The sequence below is a fragment of the Macaca nemestrina genome, chromosome 3 (genome assembly GCF_043159975.1).
Source record: "Macaca nemestrina isolate mMacNem1 chromosome 3, mMacNem.hap1, whole genome shotgun sequence".
In the NCBI taxonomy this organism is placed as follows: Eukaryota; Metazoa; Chordata; class Mammalia; order Primates; family Cercopithecidae; genus Macaca; species Macaca nemestrina.
In genome coordinates, this window is record NC_092127.1 from 30,533,746 (window position 1) to 30,553,700 (window position 19,955).

The following is a 19,955-nucleotide window of genomic DNA, read 5'->3' on the forward strand; positions in this document are numbered from 1 at the left end:
TTTTTAAAAAAAAAAAAAAAGGATGAGCATTGAAGAGGATGTGAAGAAAAGAGAAATTCTCACTGTTGATGAGAATGTAAATTAGTGTAAATTAGTATATCCATTATGGAAAACAGTATGGAGGTTCCTGCAAAAAAATTAAAAATAGGACTACCATATGATCACGAGGTCCCATTACTGCCTATATATTCAAGGAAATGAAATCACTACGTTGAAGAGATGCCTGCACTCCCATGTTCACTGCAGCATTATTCATGACAGCTGAGATATGGAATCAACCTAAATGTCCCTCAATGGATGGATGAAGAAAGTGTGGTATCTATGTGTTACAGAATATTAGCCTTAAAAAAGAAAGAAATTCTACCCTTTATGACAATATAAATGAACCTGGAGGACATGTTAAGTGAGATAAGCCAGGCATACAAAGACAAATACCCTGTGATTTCATCTATATGTAGAATCTAGAGAAGCTGAATTCACAGGAGTAGAGAGTTCCCACAGTGGTGACCAGGGGCTGGGGAGGAGGTGACTGCTGGGGAGACGTTGATCAAATGATACAAAATTAGCTAGGAGGAATAAGTTCGAGAGATCTAAGGCACAACATGGTAACTGTAGTTTACAACAATATATTGTATTCTTAAATCACTAAGTAAATTTTTAGTGTTCTAACCACAAAAAAATAAGTTGAGGTAATATGTATGTTAATTAGCTCAATTTTGCTATTCCACAATGTATGCATATTTCAAATCACGTTGTACACCATAAATACCTGTAATTTTTATGTATCAATTTTTAAAATAAACTTTTAAAAAGAAGAGAACAGCAGAATTTGACATGTAATCAAGAGTATTTAGTTAAACACACATATTTTTCCTAATACAAACGACAACTTCTATTTAGTCTCAAATTTCTATATAGATTCGGAGTTGAGGGGGATCCAAAATCTGTTCAGATGTTATCCTTTCCCTTCATTTGCAGTTCACTGGTAAATTCAAGATATTGAATACTTGCTCTGTGCAAAGCACTGTGCTGGGATGTTGCCTCGGAGATACAAAGGTTGGTACAATATACTCTGGCCCTCAAAGAAACTTAGTTTGCTAGAATAGATAAAAGGTTCTCACAAATTGCCACAATGCAAGATAGAAATTCAATTATGAATCACAGTTGTCAGAAGACAAGTTTTCTTACTCCCAAATTCACAAATGCTTTCTTCCACTCTACCACTGCTGCCTGATAACAAAACTTCTATATCCTATCACATACAGTCTTCTCTTCTAGCCTTTGATCCTCAAGCTACCTACAAAGCAATTATATAAAAAATAATAAATACCTATCACTTCTCATTCTTCCATGGGCAAACTGTTACCGAGTACCTCCTATGCATAATGAAAAGCGACCGTATCCTACATGTAGCATCAGGTCCTTTTATCATTAAAAAAGAGGTGTCGTTTCCAAGTATATCTTTTACTGAGTTATTTAAATTTATGACAGTTCAGTAATAATTTAATATAAAGTGATGTCTTCTGCCAAAAAGCACTACTAAATCTGCATGCTCCTGGGGATGAAACCCAACTTGGCAGAACCACCAGCTGTGCTGAACCACAAGTGGGGCCTGTCCACCCGGCATCCAGTCTGCCTCCTTTGCAAAGAACTAGGGAGGGAAAATAAAAATAAAAAGAGGAGGCTAAGGATGGATTTGTCTCCTGTATGTTGACTGGTCATTCACTGTAAAGTTCTGGCTATTAAATGCATGCAGGTACATTCCTTTTGTCCATTTTCTCAACTATCCAGTTACTGAATAACTTTTGGGAATCTGATCTTTGCCCCTAAATTTACTGAAATTTGTTTCTACAAGATCACCAGTGATCTCTTTAAAGCAAATCCTTTTTCTTCTTGGGCCAAGAATAGTGCCAAGCTATATTCTAGATGCCAGGAACACACTAGCATATAAAATAGCCAAAACCACTGTCTTTTCTAGTAAGACAGACAATATTAAATAAAACATTTTTAAAAATTTGACAGTGACACACAAGAAGAAAAAAAAAAAAATCACAAAAGGAAAGGGTATGAAACTTCAGGAAGGCAGCCAGTGCTGTGTGGCCTTGGGTCTTCCCTGGCCGGACATGGGCTCTGCAGGCTGCACCAGGCTCTGCGGTCTCTCCATGTTAGGTACTCCCAGGGCTGGTCTTTGAACGGTCATTGTTCTTCATAAGGATCCTTATGAAGGATTGCATCTATTCTCACCCTATCTTTACAACTGACTCCTGGACTCTGACTTTTCTTACAAACCACCACAATTCCCAGCTGATTAGTTACCATTTGAAGCTGCCAAAGCGTCATTTCAAATGGTAACTAAACTTCACACTAAATTTCCCCCAAAACACCAGCCACACATTTAAATTTCTCTACTTCTGGTGCCCACACCAGTGTCCCAGCTATTCCAGTGAAAACCACGTAGGAGTTTTCAACTTAGTTGCTACTTGTAGCAACTATTTTCTGTTTTTTTCACACATTTAATTAGTCGTGTTTTGTTTTTTTTTTTTTTAATCCTGTTAAGTCTCCTGTCATACTTCTTTTTTCATTTCTATTTCTATCCCACGGTCATTTCAGGGCCTTCTCTTCTTTCACCATGTACAACATAAACCAAGTAAAGGACCCCAAGTCATTTTTTAGGCGGTTGCCCTACCCTGCCGGAATACATTCATTGATCACCAAATTTCAACTGTGTTACACGGGCATATCATCATGCAGCATCTGAGGTCTATTTCAGTGTTTGCCCACATCAGCATCCACTGCCCAATCCATCCTGATGGGCAACTCAACTCATATCCTCTGAGAAACCTTTTTGGACCACTCTATCATGTTCTCCCCTTCTCTAATCTCATCAACATTTACTCATGTATCACAAATAAGGAAGTTATCATATGTTCATTTTTATTGTCAGCTTTTTAAATGTATATATGAAATACCTGTGGAAACAAGACAATATAGACACTACTCAATAAAGACTGTATTGCTCCCCTACAGGGACCATACCCTACACCTCTTTTTATTCCCCACAATCCCTAGGAAACTGGATTCTGGAATTCTGGAACTCAAGGGGCAGAAAGTTCTGTAGCAATGGCTGTGTTAACTTCTCTAGGTTAACTACAAAGTAGATCAACAAAGCAATGAGACTAAAATCCCACAGCAGGGGTAAAAATGCATGTCTGATCAATATTTATTATCTGCAAAACACTGCATTTCCTCTAGAAGCACTCACCCCTCACCCCACAGGCCTCCACCACACCCTGTCTCATTGCCAGAGCCCTGAGGGTTTGCTCAGTTTTGATTTATGCCTCTGCCCTTTTCCTTACTATTTTTTTTTTTTTTTTTTTTGGAGATGGAGTTTTGCTCTGTCGCCAGGCTAGAGTGCAGTGGCGCAATCTCGGCTCACTGCAACCTCCGCCTCCTGGATTCAAGCAATTCTCCTGCCTCAGCATCCCAAGTAGCTGGGACTACAGGTGCCCGCCACCATGCCCAGCTAATTTTTCTATTTTTAGTAGAGATGGGGTTTCACCATGTTGGCCAGGCTGGTTTCAAACTCCTAACCTCGTGATCCACCCACCTCGGCCTCCCAAAGTGCTGGGATTACAGGTGTCAGCCACCACTCCTGGCCCCTTTTCCTGACATCTTTGGAGCACTAATCCACATTTAACTAATCCCACTTCCTAATTTCTTATTTCATTGTTCAATGCTTTTTTTTTTTTTTAAATACCTTTCTTTTATCCTCTGTGATTTCTTTTCACATTTTCCAAAATATCCATTGTTAGCTAGGGACAGTGGTTCATGCCTGTAATCGCAGCACTTTGGGAGGCAGAGGCTGGAGGACTGCCTGAGCCCATAAATTCGAGACCAGCCTGGGCAACACAGAGAGACCTCAACCCTACAAAAACTACACAAATTAGCTGGGCATTAGGGTAGACTCCTATAGTCTTCCCTACTCAGGAGGCTGAGGTGGGAGAATTGCTTGAGCCCAGGAAGTCAAGACTACAGTGAACTGTGATCCTGCTGCTATACTCCAGCCTGGTCAACAGATTGAGACCCTCTCTCTCAAAAAAAAGAAAAAAAAAAATCCACTGTTTACACAATTTGAGTGATGTTCAACATCCAACATGCTAAAATGAAAATACCTGCTTCTATATTCAACCTGATATGAATTATTCACTAACGATAACCTGACTTCAAAAACCTTTAAGCAAAGAGAAGACACATTTAATTCTATTTACGTATACAGAGATATATAGATATAGATATAATTATAGAAAATCATTACCAAAACATATCTGATCTGAATGATTTCCTCCAAGTTACAAATGTATTGACTTTAGGCCAGGCGCGGTGGCTCACACCTGTAATCCCAGCACTTTGGGAGGCCGAGGCGGGCGGATCACAAGGTCAGGAGATTGAGACCACCCTGGCTAACACAGTGAAACCCCGTCTCTACTAAAAATACAAAAAATTAGCCGGGCATGGTGGCAAGCACCTGTAGTTCCAGTTACTCAGGAGGCTGAGGCAGGAGAATAGCGTGAGCCGAGATGGCGCTACTGCACTCCAGCCTGGGTGACAGAAGGAGACTCCGTCTCAAAACAAACAAACAAACAAACAAAAAACAAAAAATGTATTGACTTTAAAATAAACATGAATATGAACCAGGTAGGAAAAAATAGTTACTCCAGAAAGGATTAAAACTCTGTACCAGTTGTTATATTTTAATGTTCTATTTGATACAGTAGTATTTAAAACAAGACTCCTTTGTAATGAGTCATCATTTAATTAATATCCAAATACCTTGAGAGCCCATAACAGTTCAACAAAACAGCTGGAAATCAAATATCAGAGATAATTACCCACAGCTGGCTTTATTCAACTGATGTCATATTAAATAAACTTATCCTATAGACCTTTTCCCCTTCCCCAAAAAAGAAAAAAAAAAATTCTTTAAGAAACATAGAAGGCTCTTTGTGTGAGATTTTTTTAAATGTGCAGAGAATATTCCACTACTAAAGATTTTCCAGAGTACGTTAAAGATTTTCAGCAGGAATACACTGCTGTATTTTATACCATCCTGTGTGCTTGCAATATTTTGAACTTTGTTTTTCTTAAATTTTTCTTAAAACTTAAACAAAAATAGCAAACTGAACGAAGTCACAAAATACGCTGGACATCTAAATATTTATGATTCTGGAAGTCAGTTTACTATTTTGATACTGGGCTAAATTTATTATTTTTGTAGAGATGTCACATTTCAACAGCTTAGTAATATAAACTATCAAACCAAAGTATTAGTTTCAAGCTTACTGTTTCAAACCATTATTTAATCCATTGTATTATATTGTGCCACCCAAGTTACATGAATGTATTCATATAAATGATTTATCAACAATAACTACCTATTATATGCCAGACACTGTGCTGAATGTTCTATATCTATTATCTCTAATTTCCATAAAATTTCACATGTAGGTAATTTATATCTAATAATCACCAAAGGGAAAGATATCAGAAACAGTTTTCAAACTGCTACACACATACACTAACTCCATAAGCCAGGTTGTTATTATCTGCTGCAGTAGAATTTTCAAATCCAAAATACAGATATTTTCGTTTTCGCTCCTCTCATTCATCCAAATTCATTCTTATATTCTCTCCCCTTCTCCTTCCTGTCTCTCCCGTTTAATAAAGAAGAAAACAAACAAAAAAACTACCAGTACCATTGATACATGTTATGATTATCTACCCAACAAACTTTGAAGTCATATTTTATGAAACCTCACAAATAGTCCTGATATGTGAGATACAACCTAAGTTTGCTCATTTTATCCATGTACTACTATTTCTTCACACTCATCTAGACAAACCCTTGATGTGATTTTTACTGATGTAATAATCTCTTTGTTTTTCAGATCCTCTTTCATCTTTCAGTAACTCCTTCTTGGCATTTTTTAAAACTATACAGTCTCTAGCACATAGTAAGAACTCACTTCAAATGTGTTGAGTCAGTAAAACTTTTCTTCCAATACACTAGAAAAAGTGATTTTTACGCTTATCAAAAAATTTAAATAGATTACCACCAAATTTTCTTATATGTCTTAGTTCCACTATTCATTTATACATTTTAAGTAAACATTTTTATCAAATCTTTTGTTTTTGCACATAAGCCTAATTTTGTGCAACACACAATATGAAAAATATAAGCTTATATTTAGAATGCTCTTGAATTTTCACTGAGCTTTTATAAACCCTCTTATTTGCTTTATTCTAATAGTACAAACAACCATTTTTACCACTCCACAAAAGCAAAGTAGGCATCCACAAATAACCACACCTAATTCTCTATCAAGACAAAGTGCTTATTCAACACTCAACATTTATACCTTGCAATAAAATGTCTATATGATCATCTCTCATTATGTGAGGAACTAACAGGATGTTACTGGGGGTTCTGGAGGGAAAAAATTCTGTCGCAATTGCTACATTTTACAAATCTGTAAAATAGGTAAAATAATAGTATATAAAATTATTAGAATAAGAAAAACCACCCCACTCTTATAATTGAACCATTTACCTCAAGCATGTCCATCTTTTGGTAGGGATATATACCTACTAGCTACCTTTTCTGGAATACTACGATACAAAAAAAAATTAAGCCCTTTACAAAGCTCAGCAAGTGGTGCACAGTCATCATCAAAAATGATTCCTTTCTAGAACAGGTTTTTTGGAGTGAGGAGGTGCCAGGTAACAAAGAGAAGATTCTAGATTATAGCCCACTGCCTAAACTCTCTGACATTTCACCTATTTCTTCCTCCCTGGGTAATCTTATGGAAAAAAAAAAAAATTACAACGAACCACAAAAGAGACAACTGAAATGTATACTTTAATATACCCTGCATGCTGGCACTGTGGGTAAGAGACTGATCTCTAGAGCCAGGCTGAGATAAAATCTACACCTCTGCCACTTGCATGGTTTTTAACTGTGGACAAGTTACTTATAACCTGAGAATCAATTCCATTTGAAAATTCAATGCACAGGGTTGCTGAGGGCTATAATCTAGAATCTTCTTTTTGTTACCTGGTACCTCATTAAACGAGAGAACACCAGCAAAACCTTTAGGTTCCATTTTGATAGTTTTATCAAACTATCAAATGTACTGCAAATACTGTGCAGATGTAAGCAGGATTTAAATAGGTTCTATAATCCAGGTTTATTAATGTATACAACAAACCTGAATTTTAAGTGTAAAGATTTACGAATATGCTTCCCAGGTGGTTGAAAACTATTTCCTAAGAACAATTATAATAATTAATTTTTTCAATATAAAGATTCCCAGACTTTTTTTTTTTTTTTTTGAGGCGGAGTCTCGCTCTGTTGCCCAGGCTGGAGGTGTGGAGGTGCAGTGGTGTGATCTCGGCTCACTGCAAGCTCCGCCTCCCGGGTTCATGCCATTCTCCTGTCTCTTCCAGTAGCTGGGACTACAGAAGCCTGCCACCATGCCCGGCTAATTTTTTGTGTGTGTATTTTTTAGTAGATACTGGGTTTCACCATCATGTTAGCCAGGATGGTCTCGATCTCCCGACCTCACGATCTGCCCGCCTCAGCCTCCCAAAGTGCTGGGATTACAGGCATGAGCCACCATGCCCAGCTGACTTTTTTTTTTTTTTTTTAAGAGACAGGATCTCACTCTGTCATCCAGGCCGGAGTGCAGTGTTGTGATCAGAGCTCACTGTAACCCCCAAACTCCTGGACTCAAGCAATCCTCTTGCCTCAGTCTCCCAAGTAGCTGAGACTACAAGTACATGCCACCACATCCAGCTATTTTTTTTTTTTTTTTTTTTAAGAAACACAGTCTCACTATATTGCTCGGGCGAGTATTAAACTCTTGGCTTTAAGCAATCATCCCACCTCAACCTCCCAAAGTGCTGGGATTACAAGCATGACCTACTATAGCCAGCAAAGATTCCAGATTTTTAACAAACACTTAAAAATATGTTGGAGACAGCATATAAATGAACAAAATTTATGGTTTACTTTACTGTTGTTTGCATGCTGCATTCTGCAGATTTTTCTCTCCAGAATATTATAATGTATGCTTTAAAAGACTGCCTCAGCCTCCCGAGTAGCTGGGACTACAGGCAAGTGTCACCACACCTGGCTAATTTTTGTATTTTTCTGTAGAAACAGGGTTTCACCATGTTGCTCAGGCTAGTTTCCAACTCCTGGGCTCGGCAATCCACCTGCCTCGGCCTCCCAAAGTGCTGGCATTAACAGCATGAGCCACAGTGCCTGGCCTAAATTATTTCTTCAATTAAATAACACTTTTGCAAAAAGAAAACCTACAGGGAACCTACATATTGTTTATGATACAAACTTTTGAAAATATAATTTAACTATTCATAAAGAAAGTACCTCCAAACACAGTTAACATCTCTTCTAATCACTGGCTTTCTGAAACTAATACCAGAGAAAATGTTATTATGAAGTTCAATTTTACTAACAATTTTAATCCCTTTAGAATAATTTCTGAAAAAAAATTAATACATGAATCTCAAAATCTTCAGGATGACACACAGAAATCCTTTTTTAATGTTTACATCCAGAATGTTTTTTTAATCATACATGGGAATGTCCTCATTTAAGGTGCTTTTTTTCTTTTATCCCATGTAAATTCCCATCTTATCTTCAATCAGAAGCATTTTTAAAGCTATGAATTCAACACCTATAATTTAAAAAAAAACAAACTTTAATTTCTAATTAGGTTCGGATACTTGAGCACTAATATTTCTAATTAGTTTCAAACGGAAGGCTAAAAATGTAATACAGACAAAGCTATAGAAAAAAATTTTACCTTTCAAACCCTGATGTGGGTAGGTACACTCCATTTTGATTTCTTACACTGTACTCAAAAAATTTCATTGTGGAAGAGAAAACAAAAGATGTACAAGAATACGTGAACAGAGCACACACTACAAATTCACTTAAATCAAGCCCACTTCCTTCTGGAGTCATTAAGGCACAAAGTAGCAGACCTTCATCCATATAGTTTGCTACATATAGAAAAAGATATACTGAATATCATGTTAAAGATACATAACCTAACTCTGGTCTAAGCTCTGTGTGCAAGTAATGCGGTTAGTTTGAAGTTGACTTTCTTCAAATTGCTACTGAAGTTTGCTACTGAAATAAGTGAAACAAACATTTTCTAGCCATAGTGCCAACACTGACAACAATATCCATGTGTTATAGGTGAGGATTTAAAATCACAAACAGATGGGTTTGAAGCTTCGGTTCTAGCATTTACTAGCTGTATGACGTTAGGCAAAGTATATCAACTGTCCTCATCTGTATAATGTGAGAAAACAACATATTCTTCACTGGGTTGGGAGAGAATTAAATAAGATAAAACAGCCAAAATATAAAGCACAGTGCCTGGCTTTCTCTAAGTATCAGATATTATTAACATTTTAAATAAAAGCACAACTATTAGTTATTGATAGGAAAGAATGGGAGAGAATCAATCAATCAGTAAAAGGTACAATTCATAAAACACAATTTTAAATGTGAATAGATACGTGTCTATAGTATACATAACAGACTATTTAAAGCCTTTGCACAACTAGAAATGTTGGACAAAGATACCTTCTTGATGAAATAATCTCATTAAACTAAAACAACTATGTAAGTGTCCAATTAATATGAATTCAGCACCGTATTTCATACTTAGCTATCAGAGTTTAAATGCATTCTTTTTTCATATAGATGAATAAAAGCTTGATTGGAGGGAGATAATACCTGTGTCATAATCGGCTCAATCACATTTTCCCCACAGGATCATTCACCTGATGATCTGAGAACAATAGTATTCCTCCTAAATAAAGAAAAAGGATGCAGCTGCCTCCATCTATAAATAGGATGCTGCTATACGAGTTGAGAACACTATTGTTCATACTGTCAAGTTTAAATCACTTCCACATTTCTAATGAAGAGGTCAAGTTGCAGAATTGTTATTATAATTTTGAATACTGGGAAAAAGTCACTAAAATTTAATTTGCTGTAATAGGTATACGAGTAATTTTTCAGTGGTCAGACTTGATTCTGAAATACTCTTTTTAAGGGACCTCTTGGACAAGAAGAGGTCCCTTAAAAACAACACTACACTCAGTTTTCTTGAAAAGATCTATAGGTTGATCCCACTATATGTACTTAAAATAAAAGAATTTTCTCCATACAGATTCAAGCAACACATTTTTCCTAAGAGAACAGTGATGTCCAGCCGTATGTGCCTAACAGTGGAATATGAGGTTACAACTTGTTTGTAAAATGGAAGGAGGGTGATGCAAAATAAACAGCTGTGTGATCCAGGAAAGGGGCTGACGGAGACACTGCAGATGGGCCCTGCAAATGACAGAGGTGGCAGAGGAAAACAACTAAGAGAAGTATTTTGGCATCAGACCCAGTCGAAATCTGAACTTCGCTACTTATTGCTGTAAGGTTCTGGGAGCATTACTTAAATATCTCTAAGCTTAAATTTCACCATATAAAAATTAAGGATCATACCTACACTTTATAGTGTCGCCATGAAGACCAAATAAAATGAGGTATATAAAACACTTAAACACTGGCCATTATACAGCTACTGCCATTGTTTCAATTTTAAAGAAAAAGGGGATTAGCCAGTCTCTGAAAAAGTCAAATAAGAGTGAAACTTGAGTAAGGGCTTCTACAAGGTGGCCAACGACAATTTCTGGTTCCTTCAGGTTTCAAGGTCCAACCTGGCAAATAATGCTAGAAAAATTTCATCCTTCTCAGTTGATTCAATTAATATTGAGCAAATTGGGTAAATTAAAAAGACTTGGTTTTGTGTGTCATTCAAGATACTCTGGATGCTCTCCTGAATGAGTGACTATAGTCATCTCTGAGCTTTTTTTTTGTTTTGTTTGCCATCACCAAGGGCTGCCACGGTAATTACCTATTTCTCCCTGCCTACAAAGAGAATATTTACACAAAATGTTCAATAGGGAACTCTGTAAAGGAAAGGTGTTAGCTATTTAAAAGCAGAGGGATTTGGGTAGGAAATTGTTTAATGACCTCTGATAACCTTATAAGTGCTCTCAACAAAGATGGTTTAGGTACTACCTCTTGAGACTGGAGATTAACTAGATAATCTTAAAGTCCTTCTAGACTCAAGACACAAAAAAGAGAGCCAAAGGAAAGTGATACGTCTTCCTTTGCTTTTTGTTCAACTACAATCTACATTTACAACTAAGTAACAATGCTTTCCCACGTAAGGAGAACAATGAAAGATAAAGGATCACTGATCTGCATGCAGTTCCTGGAATTTATTGCTGGTTAGGGAGTGAAGTTGGAGGAGAATAAGACAACTATTGCCTCTTTTTACTGTTGGCAAAAATGCAATGCAGGCCCTCTTAAGAACAAAAATCATTAAAACCTTCTAGTTAATGTTTATCTCCTTTAAGAAGAAAATATTATGAACTACTATAACTCTGAAATGTCAAATAAAACAAGTATTTTAAACAACTAAAATTAGAAGTACACCCTCAGGCACCATCTGCTAGCCCCACCATAGACATTTACCACACTTGGCTGCTGCCTGTCTCAGTCATTACCCCAATTCCTCAAAACCCAGCTTCCCTACCTCAACCTTCATGCCACTGCCACTGCCATAGGAAGAAAGGAAAATGAGTGGAGTAACTTCAAATACTCAAATAACTGTCCTAAAAGAAGGACCATTTCTTTCTTAAACAATGACATTCTAGCAGCAGAGGTATGTTGGGAGTGTTTTTCAAGGCCCAAATGAGAAAACAGACATTATGATGAACAAGGAAAACCATGGCAATAAAAGTTGTCTCATAAGGTTTCCCCTTCCCCCTGAAGAATGGACTTGGTGAAGAATTCCTTTAGATAGACACCAAGATTACAGATACCAAGTGCAACAAAACTTCTGTAGTCTTGTAAAACATGTTCTTTTAAAAAGCCATTCATTATCCATTTTGGCTGACAGACATAGTCAATTAAGTCAAAGGTCTGACTCCAAAACCCTGGTAACCACTTCAAAAGAGTATGGGTTTATGATTCCCAAACTGTAAAGAACACAATAAGCACATAATTTGGGAGGATTAACAATAATAGATAAAAACAGTAATGCCCCTCCTCTCCCACTTGCTTAGTAGCAGCCCTGTTAGTTGGCTTTTTGTTTTTCTTCTTTCAATCACCACTGAACAGCACACCCTATAGGCCAGCATTTTTACTGCTGTCACATAGCAGTTTCATTCAGACCAGCTATAACCACCTAAGATCCTTTCAAGAGGCAAAGCTGCAGTCCTAACTTCATGGTTAATGGAGTCTGGCATATGTTTATTGACATTTATAGATCATTAAGTGTTACATGAAGAAGGCACAATTGGGCAGTATCTTTTCTTCAGCTTGAATGGACAGACAATGCAAGAATCCTGACCAGTCAAATAAAGTGAAAGGCCAATGAACCAGCTAAGTCGGAGAAAATGGTTCCTAAAATGAGCACTGGAGTCACTGAGCTTCTTAAATAATACATACTCCTGAGCACTTCTTTAGATGTAAATTGGGTAGATACTGTAGTGGGTAAATCTCTACGTTATTTTAACCCAATGCAATATAAACACTCTGTAAATGGTTGTTATACTATATTTCTTATTTGTATTGTTTATTGTTGCACTGTTATTTTTGGGTTTGGGGTTTTTTCCTTAGTATTTCCCATCCATCGCTAGTTGGATGCTGCACCTGCAGATATCGAGACCAACTGTAATAACTATCACAAGGACAAAAAACCAAACACATGTTCTCACTCATAGGTGGGAATTGAACAATGAGATCACCTGGACACAAGGCAGGAAATATCACACACGGGGGCCTGTGGGCAGGGGGGATGGGGGTTAGGGGAGGGATAGCACTAGGAGAAATACCTAATGTAAATGATGAGTTGATGGGTGCAGCAAACCAACATGGCACATGTATACCTATGTAACAAACCTTCACGTTGTGCACATGTACCCTAGAACTTAAAGTATAATTTTTTTAAAATGCCAAAAAAAAAAAAGTTCCTCAGGCTGAAAAAAACAGTATTACATAAAAATCATAATTTATAGAAAAGAATTCAGAAAGTAGATATAATACATAGGGATTAAAGAGATTCTTTTTTCTTTTTTAAGTTGTTATAAAAATTGTTCAAAGAAAATTAGTAACAATATATTCAGAAGTTAACAACATGCAGCAGTAAAATATATAAAACAATTTCAAGTGCTGTAGGATGTTAAGTGGAATGACACTTTCAAAAGATCTTTCATTTCTATTGAGAAACTGAGTCCTGCCAACAGTCAGCTTGGAAGCGGATCCTTCCTCAGTCAAGCCTTCATATAAAACTGTAGCCCCAGCCAGCCAATGATTACAGATTTGTAAAAGACCCTGAAGCACTGGAATCTGCTAAGCCATCCTTAGATCCCTGACTACAGAAATTGAGACATAACAAGTACATGGTGTTTTGAGTCTAAGTTGTAGAGTAACTTTCATATGGGAATAAGTAGCTCATATATCTAGAAAAATCTTCAAATATTTGGAAACTTGGCAATATATTTTTGATAACCTATGAATCAAAGTAAAAGTTATAACAGAAATAAGCAAATATTTAGAACTCAACACTAACTAAAACATATCAAAATTTGTGAGATGCAATTAAAATAGTACTGAGAGGAAATTTTATAGCTATAAGTGTTAAATTAAAAATAAATGTTTTTTTTTTTAAAAAAAGAATGAGTGCATTGTGAGGCATAAGGGATGCATTTACTAATTAAATGGCAGAGGTCTGCCAACAGATAAAAGTGCTGTTTTATTCCTCGAGAAAGACCAAAGTTACACTTAAGAATTACCATGTCTTCTGTAATACTGCTCAAACTAAATTCCAGGAATTTCTACTGTCCTAAATGTAGAGTCAATTCAGGTGTGGAACAATAAAATAATGCTCAGTAATGGTCCTACTAGAGAAACAGATAACATCTTAAATGTTCCCCCTACCTGGAAACTCCTTACAAAGAAACTCATTATCTCCTTTCCATTAACTGTATTTCTTCTCAGGACAGAATTCTATTACTGAACATTCCCACCTTTGTGTAAGGCCAAAGGGAAGGAGAAATGCCTAAAGAATCAATTTTCTAATCCTCTTAAATCTTGTCAAAACAAGGAAGAGGAAATGTGCAAAGGTGGCTGTCAATCAAAATGGAAAATTAAAACTACTCAGCGGGAATTTCATATTGGCTTTAAATGCTGTGTCTGTCAACTTTTTGTCACCTATGTATCCTTTCAAAATTAAAAAAATCTCATGGTCTCCTCACTATAGTTTAAGGTTGTCCCCGTCCCCAATTTGAGAATCACAGGAACCATACTAGCTGAAAGTTTCACTGTGTTAATCTCTGGGGAGATTTATGTTATATTTTGGAATATATTATGGAAGTTATAGCATGTTCTGAATTCGAAATATCAAGAAATTTTTATAATACTGCTTCACATCTGAAAATCATCACTTTAATAAATATGTAAGCTACTTAAAAAGTGGTTCATACTATATACTTACAATAGTTTATACAACTGACTGGCTCTCTAGGCAATCAATCATATCTATGGTACGTGGATTATCCTCACAGCCATTTCTATCAAAACAGAACGTTTGTCTTTGCCCACTTGGCCTAATATAGAATTCATAAGAAGCAGTATAGTAACATGGGAAGGGATCTGAATCAAATCCTATCTGAGAACCTGAGCAAGTCACCAGTTCCCTCTGAGTCTCTGATTCAAGAGATCTCTTGATTCTAAAATCTCCTTAGTCAATCACAAATTGAGCCTGGTACCTATCCCTAGAAGCAGACTGTTTTACAAATTATCAGCACAATAACATAGCTAAACATCAATCACTAACCATTTGATCTTAAATGCTAAATATAGTCACTGGTTTCTGGACGTAAACTCATTTTTTTTTTGTTTTTTTGTTTTTTTTTTTTTAAGGTGATGTTAGTGGAAGGAGAGATAACATAACAATGTGTTTGTAATCTGAGTTCAATAATACCAAGAGTACGCATTCTCCAAAATATAGTACACAAAGACAACTTTATGAGTGAAGGGATTTCAACAGATGTAAATACAGTCAGTAAGAGAGAGGCAATAAATAATATGTGCTGAGAAAGAAGGAACCACTTTTACTGTCCCTTCTACATCCAATCTACCTCGTAAGTTTTCTTGCCATTTCACCAACATACTGAATTCTACTTGCTTCTCTAGTTGAACAACCTTCTAGTTAGCTAAGAAAATTCTTTCCTCTGGACTGCTAGGTGATAATGTATCATTTACTTAATATTATACTGCCAAATATTAATGGTTATAGAATCATAAAATGCTAGAGCTAGAAAAGTCCTTAGAAAGCATCGATTCAACCCTAATTTTACAAGGAAACCAAAGCCTAAAGAAGTTAATCAACTTGTAAAAGGTCAGATTCCTTATCTAACCACTCAGTTTATCATTGCAAAGATGGACTGAGAGATGGAAATGTTTAAAAATTAAAACACGGGTCCTTCTTTTGTTTACTTAAGTACTAATTGAGCATCGACTGTATACCATGCCAAGCACTGAGGCTTGTATATGTTCTTTTAATGCAAGTTAGCTAATTCTGGTTTATTTAAAACATCCTTTACTAGCAAATTTGCATAGTACCCTTCCCTGAACAGCCTACAAGAATTCTACAAATAACTTTCAAGGAGGGGATATTTTCTCAAACAAACAGCAAAGATTCAATTTCAGGAAAATGTTGGAGGGCAACAGGAGGAGGCAAGAAGGAAGCACTACATATACCTGGGAAAATCTAATCACTCCTATACCAGACCTTAAAAAGTTAGTGATAGTTTAGTTACAAGGATTAGGATAAGAGAGTCTAGCAGTGTTTAGTTTTATTTCTAACTTATTAAAACTACCAAGATGGACTTCTAAGAGTCATTCTAAATTCACCAATTTTAATAATGATTTTGGATCCCCAAAGTAGACATTATTTGATTAATAAGTCTGAGTCTCATTTTTCTTTTCCACAGAGTGGGGAACTGTAACAGTGGTTCTCACACTTCACTGTACATTACAATCTCCTGTGGAAGCTTTTTAAAAGTCTGGTGCCCAGGCCACACTCCAAATCAATTAAATCAAAATCCCTCTCAGGTGGGGGGTGGGCGGCGAACCCCAGTAAGATTTCTTTTTAAAGTTCCCCAGATGTTTCAATGTACAGTCAAGGGAACCACTAAATCAGGCAATCTCTTGCATCTAATCCAGTTCCAAAATTCTATATCAAAGTCAACTCAAGTCCACGGCACCAGGGAATTTTCATACTAATGAAGGCTAGTAGTGTAATGAAGTTGTTTGATAAAGGCAAATAAAAGGTTATTGAAATAACATAGTAACTGACCAATATAAAAAAGTGTAAACAATCCAAGTGAAAGGCATATAGCAACTATTTAAACACTTACTAATTAGATATAAGACAGAAACACCTAAAACCATTAGCTAAAATAGATGACAATTTGAGCTAAGAAGACTTTTAAAATGTGTAACACTTAGGCCGGGCACAGTGGCTCACGCCTGTAATCCCAGCACTTTGGGAGGCCGAGGCGGGCTGATCACGAGGTCAGGAGATTGAGACAATCCTGGCTAACATGGTGAAACCCCATCTCTACTAAAAATACAAAAAAATTAGCTGGGCATGGTGGCAGGCGCCTGTAGTCCCAGCTACTCAGCAGGCTGAGGCAGGAGAATGGCATGAACCGGGGAGGCAAAGCTTGCAGTGAGCCGAGATTGCGCCACTGCACTCCAGCCTGGGTGACACAGTGAGACTTCATCTAAAAAAAAAAGGGGGGGGAGGTTTATATATATATACACAACACTTAGAATTAATTATAAATCCATGAGTTCACAAGGTAATTTCTCAGTTTCCCCACCTTTCTCTTCTCAATACTCTCACAGAGCACTGTGCCTTAAAATAATACGCCAAAGAATCTTTCTCTAAAACAATCTCTCCTACCAGGATTGACAACGAAAATAACGCCTTCAAAATAAAATTCTGTACCTTTTTACAAATATGGAAGCTATATGAAAACACTCTAGTGTTAGGGTCAACATCTTTATGGATTTTCATTCTTAATTCATTTTACTCTGTAGTTTTCCCCTTCACCTCAAAATAATCGTAGAAACAGCAACAACAAAATCAAAACCATGATGTGGTTATATGTATTATTCTGGCTGATTATTAGGCATTACGTCAGAAAAAAAATAAAATGTATTATATACTAATCATAAGCTTTAATACTTTTTTTAAAAAAACAAATGAGACACATTAAGTTCAGCAACTAAATTATCTACAAATGACACAGCACTGTAAATTTTCAGCCATTAGGCACATACAAGCCAGTTTCTTCTAATATCTCTCAGAAAACGTAAGTGTATTTTAGTATTAAGTAATTCTAACAAAATTAGTAAGAAACATACTGTAAAATGCATATATATGGACAGTTTTATGCACATTACAGCAAATACAAATTTTGCACAACACTGTATGAATTCTAGATCACTCAATAAACAGAAATGATATGGTAACTCACAATGAAATTATCTGGGACCATCATTACACTCCATTTCATAGATAATTGAAATTTGACAGTCCAGATGAATTAGGACTCCCCAACAACATAAAATGTTTTTAACCGCTGCTTCTTAACCTGATTCTTTACAATATTCAGATAAGTCTTCAGGGGTAAAGTCTACGTAAGACTTTGTAGCACATTGTCAAGTACACATCAAATAGTCCCTAAAAATTTGCTCAAGGTTAAACTTTTAATTCAACAATAAAAGAGAGAAGGTAGCTATCAGGTGCAAATCAAGTATTTAGTAAAATTTAATATAAATCAGATGACTGCCCTAAAAAGGACTGGAGTAACAGGATATCTGGATTCGACTCTGGATTCTACTATTAGTCATTTAGGGGACAACCCATTTTACTTATATTGAGCTAATTTTTTTAACCCGAAAAATGAAAGGAGATAGAATAACTTCTTAATTTCCTTTTAACACAAAATTTAAGCAAAGTATACAGTGTATTAAAAAGTCAATGCAACTTTACTCAGTCATCATGAGTAGAAAAAGTTAAAAAGGTCGGGCGCGGTGGCTCTTGCCTGTAATCCTAGCACTTTGGGAGGCTGAGGTAGGAGGATCATTTAGCTCAGGAGTTAAGAGACCAGCCTGGGAAACGTGGAGAAATCCCATCTCTATACAATATACAAAAAAACTCAGTCAGACGTGGTGGTGTGCGGCCACAGTCCCAGCTACCCAAGAGGCTGAGGTAGGAAGAAGGCTTGAACCCAGGAGGCGGAGGTTGCAGTGAACTGAGATTAAGCCACTGTACTCCAGCCTGGGTGATAGAGCCAGACCTTGCCTCAAAAAAAAAAAAAAAAAAAAAGCAAAAGGCAGGCAACATCAATCAGCACCTACTACGCTGTAAAACTTCCAAAAACATTCTGCCTTTACTATTTCATATCACAATTCTGGAAATATTTCTATTAAATCCACAAGTACCAGAAATAGTGTTTCATTGCTTGTTTTTAGGATTAACTGGTCATTAAGACCAGAAACAGATAGCAATAATCTTGATTTATAGGACTATTTGCATATTGCTGTTATAAAAACAACATATATTATAGAATAATGGCGCATGTAGTATAACTATTTAAAATGGAGAGGCCGGATGCAGTGGCTCACCTGAGGTTGGGAGTTCGAGACTAGCCTGACCAACATGGAGAAACCCCATCGCTACTAAAAATACAAAATTAGCTGGATGTGGTGGCGCATGCCTGTAATCCCAGCTACTCAGGAGGCTGAGGCAGGAGAATTGCTTGAACCCAGGAGGCAGAGGTTGTGGTGAGCCAAGATCGCATCAATGCACTCCAGCCTGGGCAACAAGAGCGAAACGCCACCTCAAATAAATAAATAAAATGGAGAAAACCCTACAAATTACTTTATAGTAGTTTACACTGAACTGTTTGCGATTTCCCTTTATTTGTCACAAGATGATAAAATTAATTTTAACAACACAAGCAATAAATGACTTTCAAGACTAGTGTTTCTGAAAACTTAGATCTAATACTATTATGCTGTTAGGAAACTGCTTTACTCTGAAAATTAAAATTCTGTTTTTATTTAGGAAAACATTAACAAGATATCTTATGGTCTAGAAGTGATGATTAAACTGCTCAGGTTAAATATCTCTGCATCTGAAAAATTAAGATTGTGAGTACAAAGGCCAATATGGAAAATGATACATGTGAATTCTCTTTTCATAAATAAAGTTTAAAAAAAATTATCCCAGCTTGTAACTCATCAAACCAAAAAGGCCAGTATGGAAATTAATACATGTGAATTATCTTTTCATAATAAAGTTAAAAAAAAAATTATCCTAGCTTGTAACTCATCAAACAAAAAAATGGCAGAAATTTAAATCTCTTCACTATGAAAAAAATAAAATAATTATCTACAGGCAACAAAAAAGTTCAGCCCAGATTTTCATACCAAAGAATCAACAGTAATAAAAATATAATAATTTACAACTAAAAATGAAAACAAAGACTTTGGGGAAGATACCTACTTAATAGTATTGTCTAATCTACTTATAAAATTTATAGACATTCATATCTATGCCTAAAGATATATTAATTTGCCTAAGGAGTTTAATTTTAGTTTCTGAATTTTAAGTGTCAAAAAGCATTTAAATCCCTTGATATAAAACTACACTAATGTGCCTCCGCATATGCACATTGATTTCCTAGCGCTGTCCAGCGAGAGGGCCTAGAAG

General features: G+C 36.2%; 1 protein-coding gene and 1 long non-coding RNA gene across 7 annotated transcripts in view; both read right to left on the reverse strand.

Moving 5' to 3' along the window:
• LOC105488645 (Rap guanine nucleotide exchange factor 2) overlaps nucleotides 1-19,955 on the reverse strand; it is a 259,652-nt gene that overhangs the window by 189,574 nt on the left and 50,123 nt on the right. The window lies entirely within an intron of this gene.
• Nucleotides 1-19,955, reverse strand: part of LOC139362295 (uncharacterized) — a 44,157-nt gene continuing 24,202 nt past the window's right edge. The window contains exon 2 of the long non-coding RNA XR_011620864.1: nucleotides 1-19,955. This exon is cut by the window's right edge and continues 18,475 nt beyond it. This is a non-coding gene — a long non-coding RNA (uncharacterized lncRNA).